Source organism: Schistocerca gregaria, chromosome 5 (genome assembly GCF_023897955.1).
Source record: "Schistocerca gregaria isolate iqSchGreg1 chromosome 5, iqSchGreg1.2, whole genome shotgun sequence".
Lineage (NCBI taxonomy): Eukaryota > Metazoa > Arthropoda > Insecta > Orthoptera > Acrididae > Schistocerca > Schistocerca gregaria.
The window spans coordinates 112,052,398-112,064,893 of record NC_064924.1 but is presented as its reverse complement, the minus strand read 5'-3'; the positions used below and the strand labels follow the sequence as shown (position 1 = coordinate 112,064,893).

The following is a 12,496-nucleotide window of genomic DNA, read 5'->3' as shown; positions in this document are numbered from 1 at the left end:
TGCGTGCAGTGTGGCCACTCAACGGTTATTTTAAATGAGAAATGGATAACATCAGTCGATGCTACATTACATTTATGGGAGCTTATACCTAACCACAATGAAATATCTTTTAATTTCACTATGTGGTGCTAACTCGAACTTTGAGTTCCATTTTTTGGAGTTTGTTTCACAGTTTATGGCGTTACAAAAAATAGTTAATATTAACAAATTTCATATATTGCAGAAAGTTTTCACTTTCCGGGAGTCAGTAGCTAACAGATTGAACCATTTTTATGTTATGTACAAGGACTGTTAAAAAACCGTTTCTAGAGAAAAATTGAGAAAAATATATATAATTTGCATAAAAAATACATGTTGTTATGTATTTTTGATGTGGCCGAACACAAATCTAAAAGTAGATATTCAAAATGGCTAATCCAATATGGTAGACAAAAAATTATATTTTCACAAAAAAAAAGTGTTTCCCTTACTGTAACTCGAATTGTTCCTAGAGAACAATTATCCCGTTCTTCAAGCGAGGAATGCCGATCTGGCTGAGTTGGATATGCTGCGAACGGCAGTCTGAACACATTGCTCGTCAGCGCTCTCGGCGAATATATTTGCATGCATACTGCAATATAAATCGTTTTGTGAACGTGCACACGGCACGACAAGTTTTGACTTGTACCTGAGCCGGGCTTCGGAGCTTTGAGCGTCCCGCGGCGGCTATGACACTTCTTGGAACAATGAGCCGTAGAAACTTTTACAACACAGGTTAAAAATCCTTTCCGTCCAACCATTCTAGATACCCATACCTTTCAAAAGAATGTAATAGATGCCGAATTTTCAACGATTTTGAATGCAAACCTGGACTTAAGACGTTACCTAGAGTCTTACAACGTACTGTTTGTAGAAATCTCAACATCAGACCCTCACGCCGCACCTTGGCCTAAACCGACTACTTACGAATGGGGTTAATATTTTTCTTATTAATCCGCAGACCCAACGAATTCAGTCCGGCACGAAGTCAGTCGCCACTAGTACAGTGGTCGTCCAAGAGCAGAACAGTGTTTTCTGTTCACAAATCAACCTCTGCATGTTCAGCTGCGGTGTTTTGCCGTCGGCTGCTGTTACATCAGGTCGCGGCAGAGCCACGCCCCCTGCCCCCGCCGCCCACCCCCTCCATCCACCGTGCCCCTCACCCCTGCCCCCACCTCGTCAGACGGATGGGCTGCGCCCAATATCGGATGTCGGGCGCACGCAACCGCACGTTTTTCATACGCCGCTCGCGGCTCCGCTTGGCGAGAAATAACGGAAAACTCTTACTCCATTATTTTTAACAGCCACTGCGATACCCTCTGACTGCCAGAATCGATATCTCTCACTATGGCACTTTGTAACAAATAGTATGCTATTATCTTTGGTGGAGGATGCGATAGCTAAATAACATCTCGTACCCAATGTGCCGCTATTCAACAGTACTTAAAATCTCTTACATAACCATAGCGGAAGTTTTGCATTACTGAAATTGGATGACGCATTTAGTTTCATTTTCAAATGGCTCTGAGCACTATGGGACTTAACTCCTGAGGTCATCAGTCCCCTAGAACTTAGAACTACGACCGTAGCGGTCGCGTGGTTCCAGACTGTAGCGCCTAGAACCGCTCAGCCACTCCGGCCGGCGGTTTCATTTTCATTTCATTGGTGACTCTGACACGATTCCATTGCTTTAACATTGGTGTGAATTTGCGCTTAGAAGTATTGTGCCACACAAATAAAAATTTACCCGTAACACACAGATGAGCCACGTGACCAGTACATTAACTGTTTCAATGTATTTTAAAAATTATAATTTTTGCACGCTTATTCAAATGTCTGTCTTTGTATCGGATCGTCAGTTCAGATTCATTAGCAATGTACAGTCACCAAAGAGAAGTTATAAAGCACTCCGTCTTCAGGCCACAACTGGCCCATCGGGACCATCCGACTGCCGTGTCATCCTCAGTTGAGGATGCGGATAGGAGGGGCGTGTGGTCAGCACACCGCTCTCCCGGTCGTTATGATGGTTTTCTTTGACCGGAGCCGCTACTATTCGGTCGCGTAGCTCCTCAATTGGCATCACGAGACTGAGTGCACCCCGAAAGATGCCAACAGCACATGGCGGCTGGATGGTCACCCATCCCAGTACCAGCCACACCCAACAGCGCTTAACTTCGGTGATCTCACGGGAACCGGTGTATCCACTGCGGCAAGGCCGTTGCCAAAGAGAAGTTATGCACAAGGAAAAATATCTTTCGCAAAACTGACGAACCCACGTGGGGATTGAATCCTAGCGACCTCCGCCCATCTGGTCTTGATCCGCGTTTATCTGCCACGGAGTATGCCGCTCATCTCTGGAACAACTCTGCACGAGCTAATCAAGTTGATGTGGGTCTTCATAAGACAATTAGCATTGTAACAGGGTGTCCAAGACAAGTTCCTGTCAACAAGTTACTTCCACTCAAGGGATTAGCACCCCTTAATGTAACAAGATAGGTAGCAGCAGAGACTGAAAAAAAATTGCAACACAGCCATTGTTTGTAGCTCACGCTTTTCTGTCACGATTGCAATTTAGAAAAAGCCCCCTTCTTACTACAACACCAATTTCAAATTCAGCAAAAGCCAGCTGAACTCAGCTGTGGATAAGAAAGTCTCCAGGAAGACAACGGAGATCAAGAGAGAGGCTTGTTGGTTCGATCATGCGGCTTCAGGATGGTAGGACCGCATCGGTATTGAGGAAATCCGATAGTTTTTTTTTACTCGTCTCAGTTGCATGAATATACAATTTTTGTTGCAGTGGTTACCGGTTTCCGGCAGATACGCCCATTTTCAAACTACACACGCTGGTATTAACCATAGCTAGTAATACATTACAGCCCCAAAATGTACGATTAGTTTCGGTACAGAAATTTAAACTGTGGGCGTTATGTACTCTCATTTATAGATTAACTTTCACTCGTTATATTTGTCAGTTTCGTTGTGTCGTTCAGGTGTAACGGTAGACACATCGGTTAATTTGTCAGTGAGATTTCATGTTACCCACAGTTTAACTTTCTGTACAGAAGCTGTTCGTGCCTTTTGGCACCATATTGTATGAGTGGTGTAGAAAACCTCGTTCTTGTGAAACACAACTAGCTCTTTACATACACGTAGTGTTGAATGCTATTAACAATGGATTTCAAATTGATTCCGTATTTCTAGATTTCCAAAAGTCTTTACTGTACCACACAAGCAGCTTGTAGTGAAACAGCGAGCGTATCAAATATCGTCTCAGTTATGTGGTAGGATTCGTGATTCCTGTCAGTGAGGCCACAGTTCGCAGTAATTGACTGAAACTTATCGAGTAATACAGAAGTTATTTCAGGTATTCCACATGGTAGCAGTATAGGCCCTCTGCTGTTCCTTATCTACATAAACGACTTAGAAGACAATCTGTGCAGCGTATCAGGTTGCCTGCACATGATGCTGTTGTTTATCGTCTAGTTAAGTGAGCAGAAGAACAAAAATTGCAAAACGATTTAGTAAAGAAATCTCCATGATGCAAAAATTGACAACTGACCCTAAATAACGAAATGTGTGAGATCATCCATATGAGTGCTAAAAGGAATCCTTTAAACTTCGGTTACACGATAAAACAATCAAATGTAAAGGCTATAAATTCAACTAAGTGCACAGAAATTACAGTTACGAACAACGTAAATTGGAAATAACTCACAGAAAATAAAAGACTGCATTTTATTGGCCGGACACTTAGAAAATCTAACAGATCTACTAAAGAGACTGCCTACTCTACGCATGTCCGTCCTCTTTTAGAGTACTGCAGTGCGGTGTGGGATCCTTACGAGATAAGATTAACGGAGTACATTGGGAAAGTTCAAAGAAGGGCGCCACGTTTCGTATTATCGCGAAATAGAAGAGAGAGTGTCACAGATATGATGCAGGATTTGCTGTGAACACAATTAAAACAAAGGCGTTTTTCGTTGAAGCGGAATGTTCCCACGAAATTTCGAGCATCAACTTTCTCCTCCAAACGCGAAAATACTTTGTTGACGTCGACCTACATAGGGATAAACGATCATCATAACAAAATAAGTGAAATCAGAGCTCGCTCAGAAAAATATAGGTGATCGATTTTTTTTCCGCATGCTGTTCGAGACTGGAATAGTCGAGTACTATTGTGAAGGTGGTTCGATGAAGACCCTAACAGGCACTTAAGTACGATTTGCTGATTATAGATGTAGATGCAGTTACGGTTAATAAAAAGGCGTGTCGTTTGAAAATGAAAATGGTCGTGTCATCCCAAAACCGGTAACCACTGCAACAAACATTGTATATTCATGCAACTGAGACGGACAAATCAAAAATTATCGGAAGAGAAGCTACCGTCAGGCTGCCATCTCCAATACGGGACCTGACTGAGAGCAGGCCACGTCGAATATCGGACCTGTAAATCCCTCTATAGACTGAGAACAGGGGTTAAAAGAGCTAGACAAATTTTAAATAAGTAGTGTATCAGTGTTGATGAGCTCTGTGAGTGTGAGGCAAGAGAAATCTCTGAACACTTTCTGATTTGCAGTAATCTGAGCGAACGATCGTGGCGTTCTCACTTCTCACCACTGTGCTCACAAACTGGGAATTTCTCTCAGTCATTAATGCTGGATTGCAGTTTTAGATTGTTTTAGTGCTTACTCAGAATAAATAAATAAATACGTTCGTATTAGTGATTCAGTGACATATTTTCATCAAACCATCCGAAACATAACGTAAGGTGATGTTTCTGTTTCAACATCCCTCACGTAAAGTGAAGGAGTTGCGATTTTTTCCAATTCATTGACATGAACACTCAAAAACTGTCCACCAACCACTCACACAGTAAGAGCTGTTGAAAATCTTTATACGAGTAGGAATAAAATTCTAACACACACCTATAACCTACAGTAAATGCAAGCACGTAATGAAAAAAAACTGTATAAATTATTACCATTTCTTATTGCTTAGAACGGTGTCAGAGTTGCATCCTGTAGTTTAAAGAGAAGTTGAAGGAAGTGTCATTTATTCTATCGTATTGGAAATACTAGGCACCTAAATATGTCCGTAAAAATTCTTACCACATAAAGGGAAAGATTATAGAAGCTTCTAATAAGTCATCCAATAACAATCAGTTTCCAGTGGAAAGAGCAGTACAGAGTACAAATTGTGGTCTTCTACAGTGCCTGAATTTCGTCTGTGTTCGATAAGCGTAGTCTCAGTGTGAAGTGTCAATTCTTATTGACGAGTGCTCTAATAACTGGAAATGGATTCCAGTTTCTAAATCAGAGTGTTTGGTGCAGATGCCCGGATCTCGGACGTCAACATTCAATACGGAAGGCGCTGGCCAAGTGGCTAAAGAGATTTGGTCGTGTCGATAAATACAATAGACGGGAAGACAGGACGTGTATTGTCCTATCCACGGCTTACGCCTGTGAACACGGCTACCCGCATTCCAGACATGGTGGCCAAGTTGCCTCCGGCGTAGCTCCCCGAGCGACGCTCCTTTGGCAGACCCCAACGTCAACAGCACCGCAAGTGTGGCGTATTCGTCACAAGAAGCTAGATTGTGCCCAAAAGACGCCGGTCTGCTCTGAATTAGAACTCCAGCTGGTGGAGTAGCTTCGCCACGAGACAGCGGCACAATGGGGAGGACTAGGTTGCCTTCGCCAAACGCGTCCACTCTAGACACGGGGCAGGTATCACTCCACCAGGCATGTGATAGCACGGCGCCCAGCCACTCTCATCCAGTTTGCTGAGCCACAGCAAGCAGTGCCAATGCGGAGCAACCTCCAAACACTGCACCACGTGGTCACAGCAGTAGTCCTACCTCGAGGAGACAGCAGTGCAGCCACTGAGAGCAGCCAGACATCGGCCAAGGAATTTCGCTTATTCTAACATGGCGTCCTACGAGACACGTGCTTCGAGACTAGTATTCCTGCTTGGAACTTAAACTGTTGACTGTGCTATATAATCAACGGACTTCGACGTTTCAACAATAAACAGCAGTTCAGTGACTGATTTTCTTGACTCCATCTGTGCAACGCATCATCTTTCATGTGTTGTACATAGAAACTCTTTATTCGCACGAAGTAATGGCCGCTATCGACAGGGGATCTCAAGTTGATTCCGTATTTCTAGATTTCCGGAAAGCTTTTGACACCGTTCCTCACAAGCGACTTCTAATCAGGCTGCGGAGCTATGGGGTATCGTCTCAGTTGTGCGACTGGATTCGTGATTTCCTGTCAGGAAGGTCGCAGTTCGTAGTAATAGACGGCAAATCATCGAGTAAAACTGAAGTGATATCAGGTGTTCCCCAGGGAAGCGTCCTGGGACCTCTACTGTTCCTGATCTATATAAATGACCTGGGTGACAATCTGAGCAGTTCTCTTAGACTGTTCGCAGATGATGCTGTAATTTACCGTCTAGTAAGATCATCCGAAGACCAGTATCAGCTGTAAAGCGATTTAGAAAAGATTGCTGTATGGTGTGTCAGGTGGCAGTTGACGCTAAATAACGAAAAGTGTGAGATGATCCACATGAGTTCCAAAAGAAATCCGTTGGAATTCGATTACTCGATAAATAGTACAATTCTCAAGGCTGTCAATTCTACTAAGTACCTGGGTGTTAAAATTACGAACAACTTCAGTTGGAAGGACCACATAGATAATATTGTTGGGAAGGCGAGTCAAAGGTTGCGTTTCATTGGCAGGACACTTAGAAGATGCAACAAGTCCACTAAAGAGACAGCTTACACTACACTCGTTCGTCCTCTGTTAGAATATTGCTGCGCGGTGTGGGATCCTTACCAGGTGGGATTGACGGAGGACATCGAAATGGTGCAAAAAAGGGCAGCTCGTTTTGTATTATCGCGTTATAGGGGAGAGAGTGTGGCAGATATGATACACGAGTTGGGATGGAAGTCATTACAGCATAGACGTTTTTCGTCGCGGCGAGACCTTTTTACGAAATTTCAGTCACCAACTTTCTCTTCCGAATGCGAAAATATTTTGTTGAGCTCAACCTACATAGGTAGGAATGATCATCAAAATAAAATAAGAGAAATCAGAGCTCTAACAGAAAGGTTTAGGTGTTCGTTTTTCCCGCTCGCTGTTCGGGAGTGGAATAGTAGAGAGATAGTATGATTGTGGTTCGATGAACCCTCTGCCAAGCACTTAAATGTGAATTGCAGAGTAGTCATGTAGATGTAGAATGTGTTGATTTATCAATGATTAATTCGTGTTAAACGTCATGTTGGTTGCATACAACCTGGTAGAATTCTTTATTTATATGTGCTACTTTTATTGATTAGTGCAAAATACGTCAAATGTTGCCACTATATCCTTTCATTTGGATGGTACAACCAAGCAGTGCTTTGAGAACATTGAGGTAAATCTTAAGAGGAGCTCCAATTTTCAGTCGGTAATTAGGACACTAGCGATCTGCCCTTGCCTCGAAGTGGTAGCACTATGCCGGATGAGTTGTCTGGCGTAGCGGCAATAAATGAAACTTCGTTGTGACTCAAAATCCCTACCACAAATTCTGAGATTCGACTTCACACCTCCCTTCTTTTTCCTGATTTATCCCGTGTCTTGACAGTGTCGGCAGGGAAGGAACTGGTGTACCCTGTATTCCGTCGTAAGGAAATGCGCCGACACGAAGATGAAGAACGCAAGGGCAGAGAAGGCTGTGAGGCGACGTCAGACAATAGTTCGCTGGCTAGGACCGCACCACGACAGAAGCGGCCTCTACACGAAGAGAATATAAGCTCCACCCCTGCCAGCCTCTGCCGGACAGTAGAATTCGGACACCAGTAGACCCGGACTAGAAGAGAGCACTACGATAGCCGTTATTAGTGATCCACAAACTTTGTGACAAACTTGCATGGATATTCTATATAGCGAAGGACACTGATTGTTTGCACGCCGCCAGTCGCTTGTGACACGTTCTAGTAAACCAAAGTTAAGTATTGTCAATCTACTTCATTGTAATGAAACCCATTAAATCAAATTTGCTGAAGCCATCGTCGGTAGGAGTAAAGTTGAAATTTGTGTTTGGATATCTGCACTTTCTCTTTATAACTTGAAGAAATGGTACAGGATAATGCCTCAAAAAACCATCTGTCATATTTCTTCCTCATTCTTGTCCAGCTCGAGTTTGTGCTCTAACTATGAGTTCAGTGGCAATGATGGGTTATTAAATTCTAACTTCTGAAGTATCTTTATCTCATCTGTACCAATCAAATGCCCGTTAAAAATTACGTTTGTTTCAGATATTATGTAGTATACAAGGTTTTAGTCGAATATATACACACATTGTGATCTTTGGCGCCTTAATGTGTACTGATTTCAGTGTGTTAACTGTTATTTCTATTGCCTAACGGTCTTCCCACAAAGACATCACATAATTCGCTACGTGATATTTTCTGCACTGTTTAACTGCGCTTCGAAGTGGCCTACACGTGTCAGTATAGACTGTTTTGAGTCTATGCCTCCAAATTTCAGTACCTGGCCCGCTGCCCAGGGAACATAGACATTAATGGCTTACTTGTACCACGCATACTTGGGGGTACAAACCAACCTAAAAACATACTACTCGTAACAGCTATAAGTCTGTAAATGAAGTAAATACTGATATAATAATACATGAAAGGCACTAGTTTGCTTTTGTTCTACAGTACTACTTTTATTGTGTTAACCGGTTTCGGCTTACAAGGCCATCTTCGGTATTTTGCTGAGTACTGTCACCAAAGAAGTTACAGTGTTTGTAAACGACATTGGAAGAGAAATTACACGTCTACATTGAAGCAGAAATATACGGTAAGCAACATCTTCGAGAATGTGGTGGCAATGCAATGAAAAAGTAAAAAAAAAATGAACAGTAAATAATTAAAAACAGAGTAGACAGGAAAAAATTTTAACACAAAATAGAAACAGCATGCCTACATAATAGTGTCTATTAATGAGCAAAACCAATAAAATAAAAGAAAATTAGTACTTGACAAGGATACTTCAGGAGATACAAGACGTAGAGAGTGATGCACAAACCAGTTAAAAGAAGAAATAATTAACATTGTATCTACAGAATTTATAAGGAACTTAAGCAATATCAATAAGATAAACAGAAATGAATAAATGCAGGAATATGAAGGAGTGTGAAGGAACATATACTAATGCGGTCTCTGAGAGTGTGGTGGTACTATATTTTTAAAAGGTAAAAAGGATGAACAATATGGAAATACAAAAGGAGAAAACAGAAAAACGTCAACATTATAGTCAAAACTATAAGTATGTAACAGTTTACATTAAATAAATGAACCATGCTTACAAACATTGTGGCGTCTTTGGTGACAATACTCAGTAAATGTCCGAGGATGGCCTTGTACGCCAAAAACCAATTAACACAGTAAAAGTAATACTGTAGAACAATAGCAAACTAGGGCTTTTCATTTATTATAATGTTGTTTTCAGTACACTGTCTCAGTGATCAATAGAAATATCTGCATTTATGCTCCTAATACCTTGTCTGTTATATATTTATAATATATTGCATATTAATAGGTAACATATTATATATGGAAAACTTAATAGCTTTATACAATAATGGATTGATTGTAATCGAAAGCAGTTGATAAGGCTTCTTGTACTTCCACCTGCATTCTACTCCCAGCAAATTCTATGTTTAGATATTTAAAAGTTTCTTCACACATTAAAATGAATGAATTTTAGAGTCATTCAGTAGCGTACCGCTGCTACTATGAATGACATAGTAATCAGTATTGTTTCTTTTTATGATCAATCAAGTTGACTCCCGTTCCTGGTGTCTTGACGATGACACTTTATGCACTTTTGCACGTTGTTTTGGGTATCAGTTCTTCTGGAGACTTCGCGGTGCTTCCTTAACGTCCTCTTTCCACCGTCTCATTTGTTTTCCTCTACGTCTTTGACGTTCTGTTCTTCGGAGAATTACACCTTTTTCGAACGAGTCTTCCGCTCTCGTGATATCTGCAAAGCTCCTTAATGTTATTTAGCCTATTTTGGCCCAGAAATAATTTTTTTTGCTTTACTTTTTCCAGCAATTTTTCCTTTTTTACTTTTTCAGTTTCTGAAATCCTCGAGACCCTTCCAAAATCCACATTTCAAAAGAATCAACTTTCTTGTCATTCACTGCCTTCGTTGTCTGCGACTCACATAGGAAAGATCAAAGTTTCAGTCAGTCATATTTTCGTCAGTAGTGCCAGTTTCCTTTCTTTTAGCATCTCGCTTAATTGTGGCAGCTTTTCGAAGTTGTAACCTTATTCTTATTCCCTCAGTGGAGCAGCGGATTTTCGTTATTGTATCTCCTAAAAATATACCTGATGTACGTGTTGTATCACCTGCATGTCTTAAGTTGTAGACTAAATCCCCTACATTTCAATTTTCCATATCTGTTGGGTGTGCAGTTATCATTACAGATCCACCACACGATATGACAAGAAACAGAGATAGTATATATCCCTACGTGACTCCTTTCCCTATCTCGGAAGTTCCTGTATATTTTTGTTGTATCCTATTATTTGTTATTGGTCTTTGTGCTGATTTCTGATTAGCTGTGTAAGGTGGTCTGGTATTCCGACAAAGCGAAGTTCACCCCACCTTTTTTAAATGACTTAACAGAAGTGCAGAATCGCCTCCTCCGGTTACAGCTCTGTGTGGCACAAGGCCGTTGGCATTTCTGCTGTGTGAGCCATTATCACACAGTAATGAGCTTCTACTCGTTCCTTAGGGGACATCACTAGTGCACGTAAGTGGAGGCGTGACGCAGAACCCTTTGTTTTTATTTATTTATTTTAATTTCACTCGTATAGTTCAATAGGTCCAAATTGAGAAGCAAGTACCCATGGTTATAGGAAAAGTGACCAGACAAAATTAACAGCAGAAAATTGACGCAGAACCCTTTGTTTTTATTTATTTATTTATTTATTTTAATTTCACACGTATAGTTCAGTAGGTCCAAATTGAGAAGCAAGTGCCCATCGTTACAGAAAAAGTGACCAGACAAAATTAACAGCAGAAAATTTAGTAATAGATAAAATAAATTACAGTGATCAAATGAAGACGACAATTTGCTGAGTATGTATTGGTATTATCAAAAATATAACACAGAAAATACTTTAATTTCTTTTCAGGAACTCTCCAATATAGTGGAAGTAGGTAACCATTATTAATTCTTCATTTTAGACTTGAAAGTGAGAGGATTGCTGTTGATTTAATTCTTGTTTTAGCTCATTGAAAATGGACGAAAGAGAGAATACCACAAGCCTTTTTGCACAAGAGTAAAGGTGATGCGATGCAAAGGCCGCTTGGATTTCTGTCTAGTTTTAACGGTGTTAAAGCAACTAATTCTTGGGAAGAAGCACATACTATTAACAACAAGCGATATAAAAGTATCCTACGCGAAAGGAAAAGGTCGTATGCTGATAGCAAATGAAAATAAGAGAAGTGGACTAATTTTCGTGTTGAACTATCGCAATGTTCTAATGGTAAATGTAGCAGAGTTAAATTTTTGAGCGTGGTCCTCAACATCAACTTCCCATGACAGTTTACCCATCTAGGTATTTTGATTTCTCATACTCACTAGTAATGGGCCCATTCAGTGTACTCAAAATGTCAGTTTCAGTTGAGTTGTGGATTAGAAGCTGTAAAAACTGAGTCTGTGATTTAACATTTCTTTATTTTCTAAAAGCCATGGACTTACGCCTTGAATTGCACTATTTGATACACTGCCTATGCTGCACTCAAAATCCTTCACTACCAAGCTAGTGCCGTCATCAAACAGAAATACTTTAGAATCTGCTGTCATACTAGAAGGCATATCATTTATACACCGTGTTAAGGGGTATAAGTGCAGATATTCCTGTTGATGACAGAGGACAGTGTACTAAACAAAATAACATCAGTACATACTTCATTTTCAGACTAATAATAGTAATATTAGAAATATTCAGACCAGGTGTCAATGGTATTAGTATTGCCACAACAGGTTTCGGAACAATATTATCCCATTTTCAAGTGATCTTCTCTCTTTCCTCTCTTTTAGTGTTCAACCCTGAGGTTGGTTTGCAGCAGAGCGCCATTCCTCTCTTCTGTCTGCTTTCCTCTTCATTTCCACATATGTGTTACATCCAACGTCATTCATGATCTGTTGCATGTATGATATCCTTGGTCGCCCCCGCCGATTCCTTCCCTCAATAACTCCTTCTGCTATTGTTCCAATGATATTGTTGTGTCGTAGGATGTGCCCTACAAGTTTGTCTCTTCTTGTTTGGATGTGCCTCCACAGAGATCTGGTTTCCTGTACTCTTCTAAGCACCTCTTCATTTGTTACTTTGTCTGTCCAGCTGATCTTCATCATCCTTCTATAGCACCACATCTCCAGGGCCTCTAGCCGTCTTCTCTCTGCTCTTCCAACT

The 12,496-nt window shown here is 40.9% G+C and overlaps 1 pseudogene; it reads right to left on the bottom strand.

Moving 5' to 3' along the window:
• Positions 1-2,124: 2,124 nt before the first annotated feature.
• LOC126274503 (5S ribosomal RNA) lies at positions 2,125-2,241 on the bottom strand (annotated as a pseudogene).
• Between the last annotated feature and the right edge of the window lie 10,255 nt (positions 2,242-12,496).